This window comes from Loxodonta africana, chromosome 16 (genome assembly GCF_030014295.1).
Source record: "Loxodonta africana isolate mLoxAfr1 chromosome 16, mLoxAfr1.hap2, whole genome shotgun sequence".
In the NCBI taxonomy this organism is placed as follows: Eukaryota; Metazoa; Chordata; class Mammalia; order Proboscidea; family Elephantidae; genus Loxodonta; species Loxodonta africana.
This window is the reverse complement of record NC_087357.1, coordinates 6,352,767-6,364,955: the sequence shown is the minus strand read 5'-3', so window position 1 is coordinate 6,364,955 and position 12,189 is coordinate 6,352,767. Positions and strand designations below refer to the sequence as shown.

General features: G+C 45.1%; 1 protein-coding gene across 4 annotated transcripts in view; it reads left to right on the top strand.

Annotated features, from left to right (window-relative positions):
• Positions 1 to 12,189, top strand: part of MGMT (O-6-methylguanine-DNA methyltransferase) — a 282,155-nt gene that overhangs the window by 39,343 nt on the left and 230,623 nt on the right. The window contains exon 1 of one of the 4 annotated variants that reach the window (XM_023559824.2): positions 9,736 to 9,828. The exons of the other annotated variants lie outside the window; for them this stretch is intronic. The gene's annotated coding sequence lies outside the window, so the exon portion shown is untranslated. Of the gene's footprint in view, positions 1 to 9,735; positions 9,829 to 12,189 lie in introns of those variants that run through there. 4 annotated transcript variants of the gene reach the window in all.

Here is a 12,189-nt window from a genome sequence, read left to right as displayed (position 1 = left end):
GCACCTTGAAGTTAGAGGAGAGTTTGGTTAATAGGCTGGGCTCTGGAGACAGCATCCCTGGGTTTGATTTCTGGCTTCTGCAACTTACTAGAAATGTAACCTGCTCTGTGCCAGTTTCCTCATCTGTAATGTGGGGCGGTAATACCACCTTTCTCACTGGTTTACCATAAGGATTAACTTTATTAATACCCTAAATATTAGCCATCAGGTAGTCCCTGACTTACAATGGGGTTTCCTTCTGATGATTCCATTGTAAGTCGGTTCTGACATAAGTTGGATACCATTTTTTTTAGCTTTCATTAATTATCGCCTTTTATTATCTGTATTTTTACCCTAACGCTGAGCATGTGAGTGAACGTCTGAGAATGATGACATCAGCAACTTATGCACTGCAACATTGTATGTAGTACGTAGTACTAACGATAAGAGGTACGAAAAAAACAGATGATCGTCAGTGCAGTTTGTCGTAACTCAAATACGTCACAGGTCAGAGACTAACTATATAGCCTACCATGATTCAGTGTTACCATACCAAATGGCCTGGTGTCTCCCATTAGCTTGATTCCTGTTTCATCATCAGCACTCCTCTAAATATAAGCCTGCCTCTTGCCATTCAGTCGGTTACAACTCATAGTGACCCTATGGGACAGAGTAGAAGCGCCCCATAGGGTTTCCTGTAAATCTTCATGGAAGCAGACTGCCATGTCTTTCTTCTGTGGAGTGGCTGGTGGGTTTGAACCACAAGACTTTCAGTTAGCAGCCAATGCACCACCAGGGCTCCTTGAATGTCTGATCTGGACAGACTTGTAGAGATAAACTGAAGCCAAAAGATTTAGCTCAGTGGCTTTGGGTCAGTTGCTTCCTAGTGTCAGGGACAGAGGCAGGACTGGAGCCTGGGCCCAGACCGTTTCATAAAATAGGCCCTGTTAATTTTCTTGGATCAAAATTCTTTGCAAATATTTCTTTCTTGGCCTTACCTCCATTGGTGGCAGTTGGCTTGGCCAATTTTCTACCCATATTCTTCTAAACAGTGACCTCTCTTTATTTTAGGCCCGAGATAGCTGCTAGAGAATTTTTTTTCCTTTTTTTGAATTTATTGTGCTTTAACTGAACATTTACAAATCAAGTCAGTCTCTCATACAAAAACTTATACACACCTTGCTATGTACTAGCTGCTCTCCCCTGAATAAGAGAGCACACTCCTTCTCTCCACCCTGTATTCCCCATGTCCATTCAGTTAGCTCCTGTCCAGCTCTGTCTTCTCATCTCACCTCCAGACAGGTGCTGCCCACATAGTCTCATGTGTCCACTTGAGCCAAGAAGCTCACTCCTCACCAGTATCATTTTCTGTCTTATAGTCCAGTCCAATCCCTGTCTGAAGAGTTGACTTTGGGAATGGTTCGTGTCTTGTGCTAACAGAAGGTCTGGGGGGACCATGACCTCCAGGGTCCCTCTAGTCTCAGTTAGACCATTAAGTCCGGTCAGTCTTTCTACAAGAATTTGAGGTCTGCATCCCACTGTTCTCCTGCTCCATCAGGGATTCTCTTTTTAAAGAACAGTGACTTTTGCATGGGATTTGCCCATGTACTCCTTGGTTCAGAATTGCTGACATGACACTCTCAGATTGATCCTGCCCTCCTAGTGGGGAAAAACCAAAACTAAATCATTTGCCCTTAAGTCAGCTCCGACTCATGCTACCCCATGTGTGTCAGAGTAGAGCTGTGCTCCATAGGGTTTTCATGGCTGTGACCTTTTGGGAAGGGCGTCTTCTCTTTCTCTAGGTTGGAGATTGGATCTTATCTCCCGGGAGGATAGAAAGCCAGTTATCAGTTCCAAGACTGAGAAGGTCTTTATTCCCTTGGGAAATGGAGGGTCTGTTTTGGAGTCATTTATAAGGAGTGTTTAGGGCGGCCTACTGGGTAACTTAATAGAGTTTTTCAATAACATATAGATTTTTAATTCCATGTTCTCTTTTTCTGGAATAGTTACTCCTTTTAGCCACATTAAAAAAAAAAAAACCAAACCTGTTGCTATTGAGTCAATTCTAACTCATAGTGACCCTAAACAACAGAGTAGAACTGCCTCATGGAGTTTCCAAGGAACGCCTGGTGGATTTGAACTGCCGACCTTTTGGTTAGCAGCCATAGCTCTTACTCACTATGCCACCAAGGTTTCCTATAGCTGTGTGGGTTTATTCACTTAGTGATAAACCAACCAGTCTTCCACCATTACGTTTTCTGATGTTCCTGCTTCCATTTAGCATGAAAGTAAATGATCATGGATTCCCTTTCCATGGAGCACTTGTCAGCAGATGATATTACTCGTATGACCGCCCTGCTCATCGCTGCCTTTCTGAGGACATTAAATCCGTTTCTGGCCCAATAATAGCATACACACTGAGGTAAGCCTAGATTCCACTAGCATTCGTACATCTGGAAGGCATAGCCAGCACTCAGTAGTATTTCCGTCTCCTGCTTTCCTGGGTCTGCAGGAGAGCCCAGAACTCCACCCTATTCAGGTTGGGTGTGGTCCTGTGACTTGCTCCGGCAAATAAAACGTGAGCTGAAATGACAAGTGGAGCCCCTGGGTAGACACCTTTAAGCTGTAGTGCGTGATTGTCCTGCTCCCTTCCCTGTTGCGCACCGTGCCTGTGTGTAAGGTCGTGGAGGCACCCGTGTGTCAGGTTGTAGAGGCGCCTTGATTGAAGCCTCCCCTTCTCTGTTCAGCACCCCCTGAAGCTCCTGTTCTGGAGAGAATCCCAGGCTGGTGGCGATGGTGGTGGTGTTTGTTATTGCAGAATCACCAAGCCCGAGCTGACTAACACAGTGTGGGCTGTCTGGATCGGGGGATAGCTCAGAGTCCTGGCGAAAGCCTAGGCTTTGAAGAAAGTCAGACTTGACCTTGAAAACCAACCTGCCACCTGCGTGTGGTATCCTCGGGCTCCTTAGTCTCTCTCTCTGTTTTCTCATCCACACATAATTTGATCTACCTCTTAGGTTTGTTACTGTGAGGAGCAAATGAGATAATGTATGTAAAGCATCTGGCCCAGGGCCAGGCAAATGGAGCTAATAAATTTAGTCCCTGCCAGCTAGACCCTTTAGCAGCCTGTTGGCAGGAGGTTGCCTACTTAGAGGTGCAGAAGGAAATAAATAATCACATGGATATTTTATTTTGCCTTAAAAAAAAAAAAAGATAAGGATAATGTATATGCGAGGTGGTAGTCTGTCCTTAAAGAGAGCCCTAGCTGACAGCTGAGGTGATATTTTTTGCATCGCCATGGATAATCAGGGACAGGGACGCCTCCCTCCCAGCGGCCTGCGTAACTTGTGCTGTCCCACGCAGTTAACTTAGGGAAAATCACATTGGGGGAGACTTGAGTATTTCGTCCCTGATTGGTGTCCTTAAAATCAAGTTAAATTCTTTTCTCCAGCGATAAACTTTTGAAGAAAGTGGGGACGAGAGAATCAAGTGCAGAGGGATGGTGTTAAGTGGTCCTGTGTGGGGTCTGCAGTGTTATCTGCACAAACTCGATGGAGATAGCTGATTGTCAAAGCAGCCCTACCCATACACAACAGAAAATGCGTGCAGCCTAGAAAGGCGCTTTTCCTTTTTATGACTCTGCTCCATATTTCATTTATATTTAAAACGGAGTTGACGAATATGAATACAGATATTTAGAGTTACCGCAAAGTTGTATCTGTTTATGTACACCGCCTGGTTTCTTTACCATATCTTACAGTTTAAAAGGGAGAGCCGTTAAAGGTTTTTGCCCACACTACTTGGGTTTCTTTCTTTCTTTCTTTTTATTATCCTCCAGCTTGTATTCTTCAGGTGTGTGGCTATTTTAGTGTTATGAAGAATGATGGATGATGCTGGAAGTTTCTGTGGAAGCACTTCAGATATTGTGGAATGCACTTGGGGTCAGCTGCACTTGACTGATGCAGGGCTTATCCCATGTCCCTGCCACTTTCAGAGATAAAGCTGCTGTTTTATCAAAAATGCCAGCAACTGTGATTTAGAATTTATAAACCTCCCTTTTCAAATAATTGCTCTGATTACTTTCTGCCTGGGCAATAAATGATAAAGGTAATTGCACACAAACGTGAGATCGCACCAAAATACAATAAAATTAACCTGAATTAGCTTGACTTGTCGATGAGAAGTATTTATGAAATGTAGTGTTGCAATAAGGGAGAGTGATATTATAGCTGGAGGTGAGTTATCACCTTAATGTAATACTCTTTGAAATTTAAAAAAGAGACTGCTTCTGTTGAAGGTGATTGTGTTTTTGAAATTACGTTGACGTGATTCTTATAATTGGCAACAATAATGCGTTTTGAAGGTAATATCTTTTATTGTGTTATTCCTGGTTGCGTTACCTTTTATTTAGCGTTTCCTGGCCTCGGCTTTTCTAATATTCAGGTAGAAGCCAACTTGGAATTCTGTCAGATCCATGGGACTTGCACGTTTTATTCTCTTTTCAGCATTGACCTTGTCTGAATGTTACAGACTTTTGCTTTTCTCATATTTGGTTAAATCATTTACACATCAAAGGCTAAGTATTATGGCCATTTAGTTTTTTAAAAGTTTGAGGGAGGTTTTTATAAATGTGCCTTGTTTCCTTTTCTTTGCATGTGTTGTGTATTAAGAATTTTGCACTGTAGACTAATGGGTTTGAATAGCGTCAGCCGCAAGACCAACTGAATGCCGTCTGATTGATTCTGACTGATGGCGACTCCATGTGTTACAGAGCAGAACTGATCCATAGGGTTTTCTTGGCTGTAAGCTTTATGGAAGCAGATTGCCAGGCCTTTCTTCTGTGGTGCCCCTGGGTGGGTTTGAATCACCAACCTTTCGGTTAGTAGCTGAGCGTGAATGGTTTGCGCCACGCAGGAACCTTCCACCCCATTTAAATACACATAGTTGATAAGGTTCTGTTAACAATCCTGAAGTGAAATTCACGGATAGTATGTACCTACCTACACTGTCTAAAACCCACACGAAACTGTGAAGTAAGGTCTAGATAAAAGGGCACTGATTTTTACAGTAAGGCATTACGTATTTAGAACGTAAATGCTTGGGTGGCGCCACACTGAAAGTCATAATGAAGCAATCAGGTGTCTGTACCTCGAACATAGCAGCTAGCTACAAGCGATGATTGATACGGTTTTGCTTATTGGCGATTTGTGATCCAATCAGCATTGACACGAGTGACGTGATTTCTCCAAAATGGTGGGCAACTGTTTGTCAAGTTCCAAAGATGGTGAAAACCACCGTTTCCTTGAGTTACAGGTAGTTGCATTCATGGAGAACCCTGTGTAGAGTAAAACTGCAAAACAGATCCTGTTTGCATGTTAAATTTAGGTTCTGATTAATTTCAGATTTGCGTGTTTTACAGGACCTTTGGAAGTTGTGGATGGAGGTCAGCTCTGTTGTTTGGGATGGCCCCACGTGTTGCAGAGTGTTTTATGCTCCTGACTTTGCCTGTTAAATGTTAATAGCTTCCACAGTCATTGTGGCAACAAAAAAACCCTCCAAATTTCCAGTACTTCTCAGTTGACAGTGACTGGAGAGGATTCTGACAGTAGAACATCAGACAGAATCCAGGCTGTGGTCAGACCGGGAACTTTCCAAGTGCACTAGTGTGGGTACATATGCTGCCATACACAGGACAGCGAGAAGCCCGAGGCACCTGTTTCCAAGTGGGTGGAAGGGAAATACCCCCAAAGATGAGAGTCCCAGTGGCTAGTTTTTTGGTGCGCCATAGTACCCTCTGCCACGATTTGACCTTTGTCTAATCTGGATTTGCATGAATGTGGGTTGTTTTTTTTTTTTTGAATGCTTTTTTAGTTTTCATTTGTCCATCTAGCTCCATGGAAGGAGCCTTGGAAGCTCAGGCAGACTTTAGAAGGTGGGCCATACTTATAATAGCAATGTGTGTGTTTCCTACTGTTGATTTGGGGAGGATGCCACTGGTCTGTTTTTTTCCTGAAGAGAAAAAGAGAAGGAGAGACTATGCCCAGAAAAATATAGCTGATGAATTTGCTCAGAAAAATTTAACTAGTGGGAATTTTTCCAGAAAGAAGTGGAAGCTAGAAAATTGCAGTGGAATAATGGGATTTAGTGGTAGATAAACCGCCTCTTGTAGGCCCCCCACCTTTGTATTTGCTAGACCATGGATAGTCCATACCCTGTTATAATAGGCTACTTAGACTCCTTTGGTTTAGATAAAAATGAAAGCAATGTAACAAAAAAGATGCTTTGTGATTAGCCTAGCCTGCGTTGATACCTTAAATGTGGGCTTGCCTTTCCTACTAAAATATCAACAATCAAGCACTGTTTTAATACGGTGCGTTCAGACTGTGCTGTTGGCGAAGAAACTGAGCATACCGCGGACTGCCAAAAGAACGAACACGTCAGGCTTAGAAGAAACACAGCCAGAATGTTTCTTAGAAGCGAGGATGCCGAGGTTTTGGCTCACTTACTTGGCACATGTGGTCAGGAAAGACCAACTGCTAGAAAAGGACGTCAGGTTTGATAGAAGTTCAGCGAAAACGAGTGAACTGAGATGGGTTGACGCAAAGCAGTGGTCTTAAAAGTACCAGTGATCAAGATGCTGGCGCAGGACCGGGCAGTGTTTGGTTCTGTTGAGCCCAACCCCGGTGGAGCCTCCTTGATGTCAACTAACAAGTCAGCTTCACCCAGGAGCGTCTGCGGGCTGCCACAGAAAGGCTTGCTCAGCGTTTCTTCTCTCGGCCTTGCACATCTGTTCCTTCCACTTACAAACTCCCCTCGGTCAGCCCCCTTGAGCTCCCATCCGCCCTTCACAGCTTTCCTTCTCCAGCAGGCTTTCCTTGGTTCTTGAATTTTCAGGTCTTGTTCTTTAGGAACCTTCTCTGTACTTATTTTCCTGGGTCTTTTATAGAGCAGCATCATATAGTTATGCTCTGGGATGTGGCTCTGAGGCTGTGACTGAATCAGGATCTGCCACTTAGTAGCTGTATGTACTCGGTCAGGTTGCTTAAAATCCCTATAAGCCTCAGTTTCTCTCTCTAAAATGGGCATTCTAATGCCACAAGGAGCCCTAGTGGTGCAAAGGTTAATCACTCGGCTGCTAACGGAAAGGTTGGTGGTTCAAACCCACCAGTGGCTCTGCAGGAAAAAGACCTGGTAATCTGTGAAGATGGCAGCCTAGAAAACCCTATGGGGCAGTTCTGCTCTATCCTGTAGGGTCACTATGAGTCGAAGTCGAGTCAACGACACCATCAACAACAATGCAGCCGCACTCACAGGGTTCCTTTGGAGGATTAGGTAAGAGCACACCAGTCAAGCATGAACGTGGGACTTGTTGACCACTCAGCCATCAGCAAGATGACCTTGACTGCCAGCCCTCCCAAGGTCAGCTGTGCCATACTGCTGTCTCTGCACTTAGCCTGTGTCTTTGCAGGGAGCTCTGAAGGCAGGGCACCATGCTCCTTGCTGTTTAGTATGCTGTTGTTAGTTGTCATTGAGTCAGTTCCAGCTCATGGTGACCCTATGAGTAGAACTGCTGCATAGGATTTCAGGGCTGTGACCTTTCAGAAGCAGACTACCAGGCCTGTCTTCTGGGCCACCTCTGGGTGGGTTTGAACCAGCAGCCTTTCAGCTAGTACTTAAGCACTTAGCATTTGTGCCACTCAGGGACTCCATTTAACATGCTCCTGGGTATTAAGACCTCCCTGTGTATGGTGGCTTGTGGACAGAGGCTAAGGCTTTCATGAAGAAGGGGTGGGCTGAAAGTGCCATGGGTCTTGTTGTCTAAGTGAAGGTCGGAAGGAGGGTGCCCAGGCGGAGTGGGCTCCTGGAGGGAAGTGGCTTGCCTTGAGGAGATCCGGGCTTCTGTGAGGATCCTGTTGAGCTGGGGACATGGGATGCCCCAGGAATGAGCTTTTCCAGTAAATTAAAAAGCCCTGAGCATAGGTGCCATGCAAAGGCAGGTTCTCTGAGAAGTCCAAGATAGGTATTTACAGCCCAGCTGTAGGGAAACAAGCCGTGGCCTCTGGTGAGTGGGCCAAAATGACAAATGGCTTCTGGTGCAACTTTTTATTGCTGAGCCACACGCCATATTTCTTCTGACTGCTGCTGTGTTTGCCTGAGTTTTGATTGTATTAGTTACCTGTAAGATGGAGAAGCCTTTCAGTGCTTCAAATAGGTATGGGTCTGCTTTCAATACATTTTATCTGCTAAGTTTCAGACAAAGCGAAAGCTGTTCTTTTTATTCCACCACAGGCTTTTAGGGTTTGCATCAGAAATAAAGCATGTACTGAACAGCAGGGTTCAGGACAATGTATTGAGTGCTTTGCAGGGGTGACACCTTCTATTCTCTGGGGGTTTTGGTTTGGGGGATCTGCCATTCTCTTTCCTCATCTCCTGAGTGTGGCTCCCCAGTTGCCTGGAGTCGGCGGTGGGCTTGTAGAGTTTCTCGGCCCGAGTCTGTGACAGCCCTTTGTTGCAGGGACTCTGTAAGAGAGTCTCCAAGTGGGCAGAGTTAGACCCAGTGTGGTGTGAAGATCCTCTTCCAGATGATTCTCTGCCACACCCCTCTCCCAGTCCCCTTCTCTCCAGGCCCTACCTGGAAAACACTGGCCTAGATATTCCTGTTGTTTATTGCCACCGGGTCGGCACAACTCACGGTGATCCCGTCTGCAGTAGAAGTACTGCCTGGTCATACGCCGTCTTCGCCATCTGTGGTGTGCTCGACTCCATTGTTGCAGCCACGTGTGTTCTGAGTGCCTTCCAACCTGGGGGCTCATCTTCTGGCACTGTATTGGACCATATTATGTTGTGATCAGAGTGTTTTCATTGGTTGAGCTTCAGAAGTAGGTCACCAGGCCTTTCTTCCTAGTCTGTCTTAGTCTGAAAGCTCCGTTGAAACCTGCCCACCACGGGTGACCCTGCTGGTATTTGAAATATAAGTGGTATACCTTCCAGCATCACAGCAACATGCAAGCCACCACAGTACGACAGACTGACAGACTGGTGGGTCATAGAGGCTGGTCGTCCCATATATGATGACGTGTATGAAGTGCTGTTTCTGGTCTGGCCTTATGAGGGGACGGTTGGGCTTAGAGAGTCCAGGCCAGAGTTCACGGAGGAAGGGTGGGCACAGGTGCAGTGTGAAGTCTGGGGAGACTAGCCCTGGAAGATGTACTCAGGAAATTAGTGTGGGTGGTCTTCATTAAAATACTGTGTTCATCCTAAGATGAGAAAATACTGGGTTTTTGCTTCAGACAAAGGCCGGGCATGTTGAGGTGAGTGGTGCTGACCTTTCTTGCAGTTAGTTTGAAAAGCCAAATTGACTCGTCAGGCCAGATTGCTCACTCCATTGAAAAAGGGCTAGGGGTACTTTCTGCCATGCGGAAGGGCTGGGTATTGCTAATCGCTATTTCAAAAAAATGCTGTATATGAAGAAACCCAGTAAAATCAAATCATTTGACCAGTCATTTCAAGAAAGTGGCTCTGACAGGCTTTGATTTGTGAACGCAGTTGTGTCATTTCAGTGGGAAACCAAGAGCGTGTGTCCATCGTTCGGCTTTGCGAGGGTTCTATTTGTGTTTTCCTTTTGGGGTAGAATTTTGCCTTTCCTATATGAGATGTTTATTATTGCTACGAAAAAGTGTCTGGAATATATATTGCTTTAAGCTGTGGGATAAAGTTTACCTTCCTGATGGTTTAATTTTTATTGCGTTCCCACAGTGCACTCTCCGTGGCTCCGATGATACACGCGGCCGTGCCTGCCCCTTGAGACCACGCTCGAAATTGCATCTTCAGTGCACATCACAGACCCAGGCACTGCACCTACATTTGATTCCCTGATTCATTTTTGCTGGCTGTTTCTCGTTTTATCTGCCTAGCACATGAATATTTCTTCCTACTCTGTGTTATTTCTGTAGGAAAAAGTTGTGTTTTATCAAGTACAAAATATTTTACAAATGATTTTAGTTGCTAGTTGCTTAAAATTGATAAGACAACTAAAGCTTTGGCCAAAATTCTGCTGTGGAAGCATTCAGAGATGCTTATGTTCTCCAGTTTGACCAGATATGACTTTGGAAAAGGAATTCTACTCTGCCGGACAGTTCATTCCCTAGCTGTCATCTTTGCAGCTGTTCCTTGGCTATACGTGATTATGGGCCGTAGAGTTTGTTTGGTTCATTGGTCATCTTTATACATACAATATTTTTAAAGAATTTAACTTTTGGATATTAAAAGGCATCTCCTATCCACTAGTTTTTGAGAAAGGTCCAAGAATTGTTGTGACATTAAATTGCTTCAAAGCCAGCAGTTAAGAAGAAGAGCTACAGGGGGTCTGGGTATCCCAGGCTGAATAACCATTTCCCAGATGATTGGTAGAATCCTTGAACTTGGTGTCGGGAGGGAATTTAGAGGCCCTGGTGGTGCAGTGGTTAAGAGCTCAGGTGCTAACCAAGAGGTCAGCAGCTCGAATCCACCAGCCACTCCTTGGAAACCCGATGGGACAGTTCTACTCTGTCCTATAGTGTTCCTGTGAGTCAGAATCGACTCGATGGCAACTGGTTTGGTTATTGGTTTTAGACTACCCTCAGAATCCCTGGGTTGTGTAAACGGTTATCACGCTGAACTACTAACCAAAAGATTGGAGGTTCGAGCCCACCCAGAGGCACCTTGGAAGGCAGGCCTGGCCATCTGCTTCCAAGACATCACCTTCTTAAACCCTGTGGAGCACAGCTCTGCTTTGTCCTCTGGGGTTGTCATGAGTTGGAGTTGACTGGATGGCAACTGTTTTTATTTTATTTTTTTAGCCTAACTCCATGTTGGCTCCCAGCATAAACTTCTGAGGAAGAGCTCATGTCAGTTTTTATATTAGTTCTCTAAATATTTTATTGTAAGTTCATCCCTTCCCACCCCTCTTCCTATTCTTTTTTTTGTATATATATATATTTTTTTACATTTTATTGTGTTTTAGGTGAAAGTTTACACAGCAAGTTAGTGTCCCATTAAACAATTCATACGCAGCTTGTTCCCGTTACCTCGGTTGCTGTCCCTGCAGTGGGTCAGCACTCTCCCTGTTTCCACCCTGCCTTCCTCATTTCCCTCCCCCTCCCCTTTCCCTGTCCCTCCCTGCCATCTAGTCTTTGCTTTGGGGTAAATGTTGCTCATTTGGTCTTGTATAGTTGATTGTTCTAAGGAGCTCATTCCTCACTGGTCTGATGGTTTTATTTTATAGGTCAATATACTATTTGGCTGAAAGGTGACCTCTGGGAGTGGCTTCAGTTCCAGGTTAAAAGGGTGTCATAGGGCAGTAGTCTAGGGGGTTCTTCTAGTCTCTGTCAGTCTAGTAAGTCTGGTCTTTTTCATGAATTTGAGTTTTGTTCTACATTTTTCTCCCATTGTAATTGGGACCTTCTGTTGTATCCCTGGTCGGAGGGGTCGTTATTAATAGCCAGGCACCATCTAGTTCTTCTGGTCTCAGGCTAGAGGAAGCTGTGGGTTGTGTGGGCTGTTAGTCCTGTGGACTCATTGCTTCCTTGAGACTTTGGTTTCCATCACCATCTTGTTATTTTTATTGCTTCACTGAAGTCCATCCAGTGGCGCCCGGATCTTTCCGGCTTGTGTGTCCCTTACTAGAGGGAGCACCTTCATAACTGAGATTACGTAATAGGGTTCTTTATAGAGGTGTGCTGCCACACAGGCGTGGTGGCCTCAGTACATCAGGCATTGCTGAGCAGAGCAGGTTGGAGGAAGCAGGCTACCTGGCCTCCTGACGCCCCTGGTGTCCCCCTCGGTGTGGGAACAGACTGACTAGGCGGCTTAGGCCTCACCTGATGCGGCAGTTCCGGATCCATCTTGCCTTCCCCATAAGTTGGTGTGTGGTTAATGCCACATGCTGAGCTTGAGCAGGCTTTGCTGGACCAGGAGGAATTACTGGGGAGCAGCTGGCTTTCCCTTTCCTGATGCCGGTGAAGAATTCCTCTTAAATTGAAATCCACTACTTCAGACTTTCATCAGATTAATTTTAATAGAACGCTTGAATCAGTAAGAAGAGGCCTGGGAAAACAGCCCCCCCACACACATATACACACATACACACATGTACACACACATCACAGTTCAGGAATTCAAGTCCTGTATTTCTTGCTTATAATTAGCATGAAGAAGCAACTTTCTTGGTAC